The 11,583-nt window shown below is 45.4% G+C and overlaps 6 non-coding genes across 6 annotated transcripts; all 6 read left to right on the top strand.

Moving 5' to 3' along the window:
- Positions 1–1,214: 1,214 nt before the first annotated feature.
- Positions 1,215–1,287, top strand: trnaf-gaa (transfer RNA phenylalanine (anticodon GAA)). Its single transcript has one exon. It is a non-coding gene; the product is annotated as a tRNA-Phe (tRNA).
- Positions 1,288–3,661: 2,374 nt separating this feature from the next.
- Positions 3,662–3,733, top strand: trnad-guc (transfer RNA aspartic acid (anticodon GUC)). Its single transcript has one exon. It is a non-coding gene; the product is annotated as a tRNA-Asp (tRNA).
- A 111-nt stretch (positions 3,734–3,844) lies between these two features.
- trnaf-gaa (transfer RNA phenylalanine (anticodon GAA)) lies at positions 3,845–3,917 on the top strand. Its single transcript has one exon. It is a non-coding gene; the product is annotated as a tRNA-Phe (tRNA).
- Positions 3,918–8,287: 4,370 nt separating this feature from the next.
- On the top strand, positions 8,288–8,359 carry trnad-guc (transfer RNA aspartic acid (anticodon GUC)). Its single transcript has one exon. It is a non-coding gene; the product is annotated as a tRNA-Asp (tRNA).
- Positions 8,360–8,470: 111 nt separating this feature from the next.
- Positions 8,471–8,543, top strand: trnaf-gaa (transfer RNA phenylalanine (anticodon GAA)). The gene has a single exon. It is a non-coding gene; the product is annotated as a tRNA-Phe (tRNA).
- Positions 8,544–10,259: 1,716 nt separating this feature from the next.
- On the top strand, positions 10,260–10,331 carry trnad-guc (transfer RNA aspartic acid (anticodon GUC)). Its single transcript has one exon. It is a non-coding gene; the product is annotated as a tRNA-Asp (tRNA).
- Positions 10,332–11,583: the final 1,252 nt, after the last annotated feature.

An 11,583-nucleotide genomic window follows, 5' to 3' on the forward strand; every position in this document is an offset into this window, starting at 1 on the left:
GACATCCTAGGGCTGCTGCTGCAAGTGCAGCTATTTTTCATGGGAGAAAGTCTCTATTTCAATTAATAGTATGTTGTGGCTTTGTCCAAGCTGAGGCTGTTTAGAAATTGGTTCTTAACTTTCTTCTGTAATCTCGCATAACCCTTTTCGATTTCTTTGACCAATTTGCACTTGCTGCTTGCCCTTTTCGATTTCTTTGACCAATTTGCACATGCTGTTTGCCATACTGCGTGCACCAAGAATAGGGCATCCAATTGCAGGAAAGGAACTCCTCAACAGGTACTCAAAACTGAAATTGAATAACGACCATTGCAACTTTAGCAAGTAATCGTCCGCTCTGTCAAAGACACAGCCTTTTTTCGGCGACTACTCTGGAGTGACTGCAAAAGATCTAACAGGCAAAAGCAGGTTTTCACATTCAGGCCCGTAGGTAACGTTCCTTTTCAAATGCAGATTGACGGAGAACGTAGGAGCGTAATTTGACAATTGATTCATTTTTGTCCAACCTTGAGCGAGTAAAAGTAATGGCATCAGAACGGCGTAACTACACCAGTGGCATGGCCGGGGGCAGTGCTTTTCCAGTCCTCGTTAGTATAGTGGACAGTATCTCCGCCTTTTGTAATTGACATCCTAGGGCTGCTGCTGCAAGTGCAGCTATTTTTCATGGGAGAAAGTCTCTATTTCGATTAATAGTATGTGGTGGCTTTGTCCAAACCGAGGCTGTTTAGAAATTGGTTCTTAACTTTCTTCTGTAGTCTCGCATAACCCTTTTCGATTTCTTTGACCAATTTGCACTTGCTGCTTGCCCTTTTCGATTTCTTTGACCAATTTGCACATGCTGTTTGCCATATCGCGTGCACCAAGAAGAGGGCATGCAATTGCAGGAAAGGAACTCCTCAACAGGTACTCAAAACTGAAATTGAACGACGACCATTGCAACTTTAGCCAGTAATGGTCCGCTCAGTCAAAGGCACACAGCCTTTGTCCAGCGACTACTCTCGCGAGACTGCAAACGAGCAGTGCTTTTCCAGTCCTCGTTAGTATAGTGGACAGTATCTCCGCCTGTCACGTGGAAGACCGGGGTTCGATTCCCCGACGGGGAGAGTCTTTTTGCCTTTGTCCCGGACAGTTGAAATTTCCCGCAATACGTCTTTGGCTTGGTTGAGGAGGCTTGCATTTGCAAATGATGGCCAGAAGAAGTCATCGGGTGTTGTGCCAAAATAGCTCAGTTGGGAGAGCGTTAGACTGAAGATCTAAAGGTCCCTGGTTCGATCCCGGGCTTCGGCATTACATTACCTCTGTCTTGCGTACGATGCCAAGAGTCCCCTAACCTTTTGTTTTTGTACTTAAGACGGTTTGGAAGGTAGTCTCTATGTGTGCCATTCTGTGATTTCAGGTTGTTTTACGGAGCAAGCATGTGTAAGAACTTAGTCAACCCACTGACACAGCTTGAGTGTAAATGTCATCTTAAAATAACAACAATTGTGTTTCTGCCTGATTTCAGGCCAGGGACCTTTCACGTGTTAGGCAAACTTAATAACCGCTACACCACAGATACCGGCGACTTTGACGAGCTACTTCAGAGCGTAGGCAAAAGCAGGCTTTCACATTCAGGCCCGTAGGTAACGTTCCTTTTCAAATGCAGATTGCCGGAGAACGTAGGGGCGTAATTTGACAAGTGATGCATTTTTGTCCAACCTTGAGCGATTAAAAGTAATGGCATCAGAACAGCGTAACTACACCAGGGGCATGGTCGGGCCCAGTGCTGTTCCAGTCCTCGTTAGTATAGTGGACAGGATCTCCGCCTGTTGTAATTGACATCCTAGGGCTGCTGCTGCAAGTGCAGCTATTTTTCATTGGAGAAAGTCTCTATTTCGATTAATAGTATGTGGTGGCTTTGTCCAAACTGAGGCTGTTTAGAAATTGGTTCTTAACTTTCTTCTGTAGTCTCGCATAACCCTTTTCGATTTCTTTGACCAATTTGCACATGCTGTTTGCCATATCGCGTGCACCAAGAAGAGGGCATGCAATTGCAGGAAAGGAACTCCTCAACAGGTAACTCAAAACTGAAATTGAACGACGACGACCATTAGTCAACCCACTGACACAGCTTGAATGTTAATGTCATCTTTAAATAACAACAATTGTGTTTCTGCCTGGTTTCAGGCCAGGGACCTTTCACGTGTGAGGCGAACTTGATAACCGCTACACCACAGAAATCGGCGACTTTGACGAGCTACTTCAGAGCGTAGCTTCCCAGCAAGAAGAATACCACGGTCGTGGAAGTTTACTCCTCAGGGGTTTTGGGATGAAAGGATCTTTATCGAACTTTGTAGTACTAAAACCAAAAGTGTTGCCTTTCTAATTGTTAGAGCTGAGACAACCCCTTTTACAAGGCAATCCACCCAGACTGACTGTGCACATGATAATGGATAGCAAAAGGGTTTCTGCCTGATTTCGAACGAGGGACCTTTATGCATGTTAGGCCAAGGTGATATCCACTACACTACAGAATTTAGCCACGTAGGGCATTACTTTCAGAGGGTAGCATCTAACCACAAAGCGACACATTATCGTGCAAGGTCGACTCTAAGGGGCTTTCCAAAATCCTAGTGCACAATAGGTACTTTCTCAGCTTAATGGGGACCATGCTCATATGTGGAGGCTGATCGGTCCAATGCTAAGCCAGTGTAGCGTGGAGAGGGGATTGAAGCTGTGGTAATTGACATCCTAGGGCTGCTTCTTCAGTGCAGCTGTTTTTCATGGGAGAAACAAAGGCTGTTTAGAAATTGGTTCTTAACAATCTTCTGTAGTCTCGCAAAACCCTTTTTGATTTCTTTGACCAATTTGCACATGCTGTTTGCCATATCGCGTCCAACAAGAAGAGGGCGCGCAATTGTAGTCAACAGATACTCAAAACTGAAATTGAATAACGACCATTGCAACTTTAGCCAGTAATTGTCCGCTCTGTCAAAGACACAGCCTTTTTTCGGCGACTACTCTGGAGTGACTGCAAAAGATCTAACAGGCAAAAGCAGGTTTTCACATTCAGGCCCGTAGGTAACGTTCCTTTTCAAATGCAGATTGACGGAGAACGTAGGAGCGTAATTTGACAATTGATTCATTTTTGTCCAACCTTGAGCGAGTAAAAGAAATGGCATCAGAACGGCGTAACTACAACAGCGGCATGGCCGGGGGCAGTGCTGTTCCAGTCCTCGTTAGTATAGTGGACAGTATCTCCGCCTTTTGTAATTGACATCCTAGGGCTGCTGCTGCAAGTGCAGCTATTTTTCATGGGAGAAAGTCTCTATTTCGATTAATAGTATGTGGTGGCTTTGTCCAAACCGAGGCTGTTTAGAAATTGGTTCTTAACTTTCTTCTGTAGTCTCGCATAACCCTTTTCGATTTCTTTGACCAATTTGCACTTGCTGCTTGCCCTTTTCGATTTCTTTGCCCAATTTGCACATGCTGTTTGCCATATCGCGTGCACCAAGAAGAGGGCATGCAATTGCAGGAAAGGAACTCCTCAACAGGTACTCAAAACTGAAATTGAACGACGACCATTGCAACTTTAGCCAGTAATGGTCCGCTCAGTCAAAGGCACACAGCCTTTGTCCAGCGACTACTCTGGCGTGACTGCAAACGAGCAGTGCTTTTCCAGTCCTCGTTAGTATAGTGGACAGTATCTCCGCCTGTCACGCGGAAGACCGGGGTTCGATTCCCCGACGGGGAGAGTCTTTTTGCCTTTGTCCCGGACAGTTGAAATTTCCCGCAATACGTCTTCGGCTTGGTTGAGGAGGCTTGCATTTCCAAATGATGGCCAGAAGAAGTCATCGGGTGTTGTGCCAAAATAGCTCAGTTGGGAGAGCGTTAGACTGAAGATCTAAAGGTCCCTGGTTCGATCCCGGGTTTCGGCATTACACCACCTCTGTCTTGCGTACGATGCCAAGAGTCCCCTAACCTTTTGTTTTTGTACTTAAGACGGTTTGGAAGGTAGTCTCTATGTGTGCCATTCTGTGATTTCAGGTTGTTTTACGGAGCAAGCATGTGTAAGAACTTAGTCAACCCACTGACACAGCTTGAGTGTAAATGTCATCTTAAAATAACAACAATTGTGTTTCTGCCTGATTTCAGGCCAGGGACCTTTCACGTGTTAGGCAAACTTAATAACCGCTACACCACAGATACCGGCGACTTTGACGAGCTACTTCAGAGCGTAGGCAAAAGCAGGCTTTCACATTCAGGCCCGTAGGTAACGTTCCTTTTCAAATGCAGATTGCCGGAGAACGTAGGGGCGTAATTTGACAAGTGATGCATTTTTGTCCAACCTTGAGCGATTAAAAGTAATGGCATCAGAACAGCGTAACTACACCAGGGGCATGGCCGGGGCCAGTGCTGTTCCAGTCCTCGTTAGTATAGTGGACAGGATCTCCGCCTGTTGTAATTGACATCCTAGGGCTGCTGCTGCAAGTGCAGCTATTTTTCATTGGAGAAAGTCTCTATTTCGATTAATAGTATGTGGTGGCTTTGTCCAAACTGAGGCTGTTTAGAAATTGGTTCTTAACTTTCTTCTGTAGTCTCGCATAACCCTTTTCGATTTCTTTGACCAATTTGCACACGCTGTTTACCATATCGCGTGCATTAAGAAGAGGGCATGCAATTGCAGGAAAGGAACTCCTCAACAGGTAACTCAAAACTGAAATTGAACGACGACGACCATTAGTCAACCCACTGAACCAGCTTGAGTGTTAATGTCATCTTTAAATAACAACAATTGTGTTTCTGCCTGGTTTCAGGCCAGGGACCTTTCACGTTTGAGGCGAACTTGATAACCGCTACACCACAGAAATCGGCGACTTTGACGAGCTACTTCAGAGCGTAGCTTCCCAGCAAGAAGAATACCACGGTCGTGGAAGTTTAATCCTCAGGGGTTTTGGGATGAAAGGATCTTTATCGAACTTTGTAGTACTAAAACCAAAAGTGTTGCCTTTCTAATTGTTAGAGCTGAGACAACCCCTTTTACAAGGCAATCCACCCAGACTGACTGTGCACATGATAATGGATAGCAAAAGGGTTTCTGCCTGATTTCGAACGAGGGACCTTTATGCATGTTAGGCCAAGGTGATATCCACTACACTACAGAATTTAGCCACGTAGGGCATTACTTTCAGAGGGTAGCATCTAACCACAAAGCGACACATTATCGTGCAAGGTCGACTCTAAGGGGCTTTCCAAAATCCTAGTGCACAATAGGTACTTTCTCAGCTTAATGGGGACCATGCTCATATGTGGAGGCTGATCGGTCCAATGCTAAGCCAGTGTAGCGTGGAGAGGGGATTGAAGCTGTGGTAATTGACATCCTAGGGCTGCTTCTTCAGTGCAGCTGTTTTTCATGGGAGAAACAAAGGCTGTTTAGAAATTGGTTCTTAACAATCTTCTGTAGTCTCGCAAAACCCTTTTTGATTTCTTTGACCAATTTGCACATGCTGTTTGCCATATCGCGTCCAACAAGAAGAGGGCGCGCAATTGTAGTCAACAGATACTCAAAACTGAAATTGAATAACGACCATTGCAACTTTAGCCAGTAATCGTCCGCTCTGTCAAAGACACAGCCTTTTTTCGGCGACTACTCTGGAGTGACTGCAAAAGATCTAACAGGCAAAAGCAGGTTTTCACATTCAGGCCCGTAGGTAACGTTCCTTTTCAAATGCAGATTGACGGAGAACGTAGGAGCGTAATTTGACAATTGATTCATTTTTGTCCATTTTTTCCCGTCTTCGGCTTGGTTGAGGAGGCTTGCATTTGCAAATGATGGCCAGAAGAAGTCACCGGTTGTTGTGCCGAAATAGCTCAGTTGGGAGAGCGTTAGACTGAAGATCTAAAGGTCCCCTGGATCGATCCCGGGTTTCGGCATTACACCACCTCTGTCTTGCATACGATGCCAAGAGTCCCCTAACCTTTCGTTTTTGTACTTAAGACGGTTTGGAAGGTAGTCTCTATGTGTGCCATTCTGTGATTTCAGGTTGTTTTACAGAGCAAGCATGTGTAAGAACTTAGTCAACCCACTGACACAGCTTGAGTGTAAATGTCATCTTAAAATAACAACAATTGTGTTTCTGCCTGATTTCAGGCCAGGGACCTTTCACGTGTTAGGCAAACTTAATAACCGCTACACCACAGATACCGGCGACTTTGACGAGCTACTTCAGAGCGTAGGCAAAAGCAGGCTTTCACATTCAGGCCCGTAGGTAACGTTCCTTTTCAAATGCAGATTGCCGGAGAACGTAGGGGCGTAATTTGACAAGTGATGCATTTTTGTCCAACCTTGAGCGATTAAAAGTAATGGCATCAGAACAGCGTAACTACACCAGGGGCATGGCCGGGCCCAGTGCTGTTCCAGTCCTCGTTAGTATAGTGGACAGGATCTCCGCCTGTTGTAATTGACATCCTAGGGCTGCTGCTGCAAGTGCAGCTATTTTTCATTGGAGAAAGTCTCTATTTCGATTAATAGTATGTGGTGGCTTTGTCCAAACTGAGGCTGTTTAGAAATTGGTTCTTAACTTTCTTCTGTAGTCTCGCATAACCCTTTTCAATTTCTTTGACCAATTTGCACATGCTGTTTGCCATATCGCGTGCACCAAGAAGAGGGCATGCAATTGCAGGAAAGGAACTCCTCAACAGGTAACTCAAAACTGAAATTGAACGACGACGACCATTAGTCAACCCACTGACACAGCTTGAATGTTAATGTCATCTTTAAATAACAACAATTGTGTTTCTGCCTGGTTTCAGGCCAGGGACCTTTCACGTGTGAGGCGAACTTGATAACCGCTACACCACAGAAATCGGCGACTTTGACGAGCTACTTCAGAGCGTAGCTTCCCAGCAAGAAGAATACCACGGTCGTGGAAGTTTACTCCTCAGGGGTTTTGGGATGAAAGGATCTTTATCGAACTTTGTAGTACTAAAACCAAAAGTGTTGCCTTTCTAATTGTTAGAGCTGAGACAACCCCTTTTACAAGGCAATCCACCCAGACTGACTGTGCACATGATAATGGATAGCAAAAGGGTTTCTGCCTGATTTCGAACGAGGGACCTTTATGCATGTTAGGCCAAGGTGATATCCACTACACTACAGAATTTAGCCACGTAGGGCATTACTTTCAGAGGGTAGCATCTAACCACAAAGCGACACATTATCGTGCAAGGTCGACTCTAAGGGGCTTTCCAAAATCCTAGTGCACAATAGGTACTTTCTCAGCTTAATGGGGACCATGCTCATATGTGGAGGCTGATCGGTCCAATGCTAAGCCAGTGTAGCGTGGAGAGGGGATTGAAGCTGTGGTAATTGACATCCTAGGGCTGCTTCTTCAGTGCAGCTGTTTTTCATGGGAGAAACAAAGGCTGTTTAGAAATTGGTTCTTAACAATCTTCTGTAGTCTCGCAAAACCCTTTTTGATTTCTTTGACCAATTTGCACATGCTGTTTGCCATATCGCGTCCAACAAGAAGAGGGCGCGCAATTGTAGTCAACAGATACTCAAAACTGAAATGGAATAACGACCATTGCAACTTTAGCCAGTAATCGTCCGCTCTGTCAAAGACACAGCCTTTTTTCGGCGACTACTCTGGAGTGACTGCAAAAGATCTAACAGGCAAAAGCAGGTTTTCACATTCAGGCCCGTAGGTAACGTTCCTTTTCAAATGCAGATTGACGGAGAACGTAAGAGCGTAATTTGACAATTGATTCATTTTTGTCCAACCTTGAGCGAGTAAAAGTAATGGCATCAGAACGGCGTAACTACAACAGGGGCATGGCCGGGGGCAGTGCTGTTCCAGTCCTCGTTAGTATAGTGGACAGTATCTCCGCCTTTTGTAATTGACATCCTAGGGCTGCTGCTGCAAGTGCAGCTATTTTTCATGGGAGAAAGTCTCTATTTCGATTAATAGTATGTGGTGGCTTTGTCCAAACCGAGGCTGTTTAGAAATTGGTTCTTAACTTTCTTCTGTAGTCTCGCATAACCCTTTTCGATTTCTTTGACCAATTTGCACTTGCTTCTTGCCCTTTTCGATTTCTTTGCCCAATTTGCACATGCTGTTTGCCATATCGCGTGCACCAAGAAGAGGGCATGCAATTGCAGGAAAGGAACTCCTCAACAGGTACTCAAAACTGAAATTGAACGACGACCATTGCAACTTTAGCCAGTAATGGTCCGCTCAGTCAAAGGCACACAGCCTTTGTCCAGCGACTACTCTGGCGTGACTGCAAAGGAGCAGTGCTTTTCCAGTCCTCGTTAGTATAGTGGACAGTATCTTCGCCTGTCACGCGGAAGACCGGGGTTCGATTCCCCGACGGGGAGAGTCTTTTTGCCTTTGTCCCGGACAGTTGAAATTTCCCGCAATACGTCTTCGGCTTGGTTGAGGAGGCTTGCATTTCCAAATGATGGCCAGAAGAAGTCATCGGGTGTTGTGCCAAAATAGCTCAGTTGGGAGAGCGTTAGACTGAAGATCTAAAGGTCCCTGGTTCGATCCCGGGCTTCGGCATTACACCACCTCTGTCTTGCGTACGATGCCAAGAGTCCCCTAACCTTTTGTTTTTGTACTTAAGACGGTTTGGAAGGTAGTCTCTATGTGTGCCATTCGGTGATTTCAGGTTGTTTTACGGAGCAAGCATGTGTAAGAACTTAGTCAACCCACTGACACAGCTTGAGTGTAAATGTCATCTTAAAATAACAACAATTGTGTTTCTGCCTGATTTCAGGCCAGGGACCTTTCACGTGTTAGGCAAACTTAATAACCGCTACACCACAGATACCGGCGACTTTGACGAGCTACTTCAGAGCGTAGGCAAAAGCAGGCTTTCACATTCAGGCCCGTAGGTAACGTTCCTTTTCAAATGCAGATTGCCGGAGAACGTAGGGGCGTAATTTGACAAGTGATGCATTTTTGTCCAACCTTGAGCGATTAAAAGTAATGGCATCAGAACAGCGTAACTACACCAGGGGCATGGCCGGGCCCAGTGCTGTTCCAGTCCTCGTTAGTATAGTGGACAGGATCTCCGCCTGTTGTAATTGACATCCTAGGGCTGCTGCTGCAAGTGCAGCTATTTTTCATTGGAGAAAGTCTCTATTTCGATTAATAGTATGTGGTGGCTTTGTCCAAACTGAGGCTGTTTAGAAATTGGTTCTTAACTTTCTTCTGTAGTCTCGCATAACCCTTTTCGATTTCTTTGACCAATTTGCACATGCTGTTTACCATATCGCGTGCACCAAGAAGAGGGCATGCAATTGCAGGAAAGGAACTCCTCAACAGGTAACTCAAAACTGAAATTGAACGACGACCATTGCAAGCATGTGTAAGAACTTAGTCAACCCACTGACACAGCTTGAGTGTGAATGTCATCTTAAAATAACAACAATTGTGTTTCTGCCTGGTTTCAGGCCAGGGACCTTTCACGTGTGAGGCGAACTTCGTAGTCAACAGACTACGTAGTAATTGTAGTCAACAGATACTCAAAACTGAAATTGAATAACGACCATTGCAACTTTAGCCAGTAATCGTCCGCTCTGTCAAAGACACAGCCTTTTTTCGGCGACTACTCTGGAGTGACTGCAAAAGATCTAACAGGCAAAAGCAGGTTTTCACATTCAGGCCCGTAGGTAACGTTCCTTTTCAAATGCAGATTGACGGAGAACGTAGGAGCGTAATTTGACAATTGATTCATTTTTGTCCAACCTTGAGCGAGTAAAAGTAATGGCATCAGAACGGCGTAACTACACCAGGGGCATGGCCGGGGGCAGTGCTGTTCCAGTCCTCGTTAGTATAGTGGACAGTATCTCCGCCTTTTGTAATTGACATCCTAGGGCTGCTGCTGCAAGTGCAGCTATTTTTCATGGGAGAAAGTCTCTATTTCGATTAATAGTATGTGGTGGCTTTGTCCAAACCGAGGCTGTTTAGAAATTGGTTCTTAACTTTCTTCTGTAGTCTCGCATAACCCTTTTCGATTTCTTTGACCAATTTGCACTTGCTGCTTGCCCTTTTCGATTTCTTTGACCAATTTGCACATGCTGTTTGCCATATCGCGTGCACCAAGAAGAGGGCATGCAATTGCAGGAAAGGAACTCCTCAACAGGTACTCAAAACTGAAATTGAACGACGACCATTGCAACTTTAGCCAGTAATGGTCCGCTCAGTCAAAGGCACACAGCCTTTGTCCAGCGACTACTCTGGCGTGACTGCAAACGAGTAGTGCTTTTCCAGTCCTCGTTAGTATAGTGGACAGTATCTCCGCCTGTCACGCGGAAGACCGGGGTTCGATTCCCCGACGGGGAGAGTCTTTTTGCCTTTGTCCCGGACAGTTGAAATTTCCCGCAATACGTCTTCGGCTTGGTTGAGGAGGCTTGCATTTCCAAATGATGGCCAGAAGAAGTCATCGGGTGTTGTGCCAAAATAGCTCAGTTGAGAGAGCGTTAGACTGAAGATCTAAAGGTCCCTGGTTCGATCCCGGGCTTCGGCATTACACCACCTCTGTCTTGCGTACGATGCCAAGAGTCCCCTAACCTTTTGTTTTTGTACTTAAGACGGTTTGGAAGGTAGTCTCTATGTGTGCCATTCTGTGATTTCAGGTTGTTTTACGGAGCAAGCATGTGTAAGAACTTAGTCAACCCACTGACACAGCTTGAGTGTAAATGTCATCTTAAAATAACAACAATTGTGTTTCTGCCTGATTTCAGGCCAGGGACCTTTCACGTGTTAGGCAAACTTAATAACCGCTACACCACAGATACCGGCGACTTTGACGAGCTACTTCAGAGCGTAGGCAAAAGCAGGCTTTCACATTCAGGCCCGTAGGTAACGTTCCTTTTCAAATGCAGATTGCCGGAGAACGTAGGGGCGTAATTTGACAAGTGATGCATTTTTGTCCAACCTTGAGCGATTAAAAGTAATGGCATCAGAACAGCGTAACTACACCAGGGGCATGGCCGGGCCCAGTGCTGTTCCAGTCCTCGTTAGTATAGTGGACAGGATCTCCGCCTGTTGTAATTGACATCCTAGGGCTGCTGCTGCAAGTGCAGCTATTTTTCATTGGAGAAAGTCTCTATTTCGATTAATAGTATGTGGTGGCTTTGTCCAAAATGAGGCTGTTTAGAAATTGGTTCTTAACTTTCTTCTGTAGTCTCGCATAACCCTTTTCGATTTCTTTGACCAATTTGCACATGCTGTTTGCCATATCGCGTGCAACAAGAAGAGGGCATGCAATTGCAGGAAAGGAACTCCTCAACAGGTAACTCAAAACTGAAATTGAACGACGACGACCATTAGTCAACCCACTGACACAGCTTGAGTGTTAATGTCATCTTTAAATAACAACAATTGTGTTTCTGCCTGGTTTCAGGCCAGGGACCTTTCACGTTTGAGGCGAACTTGATAACCGCTACACCACAGAAATCGGCGACTTTGACGAGCTACTTCAGAGCGTAGCTTCCCAGCAAGAAGAATACCACGGTCGTGGAAGTTTAATCCTCAGGGGTTTTGGGATGAAAGGATCTTTATCGAACTTTGTAGTACTAAAACCAAAAGTGTT

Source organism: Channa argus, unplaced genomic scaffold (assembly GCF_033026475.1).
Source record: "Channa argus isolate prfri unplaced genomic scaffold, Channa argus male v1.0 Contig158, whole genome shotgun sequence".
Lineage (NCBI taxonomy): Eukaryota > Metazoa > Chordata > Actinopteri > Anabantiformes > Channidae > Channa > Channa argus.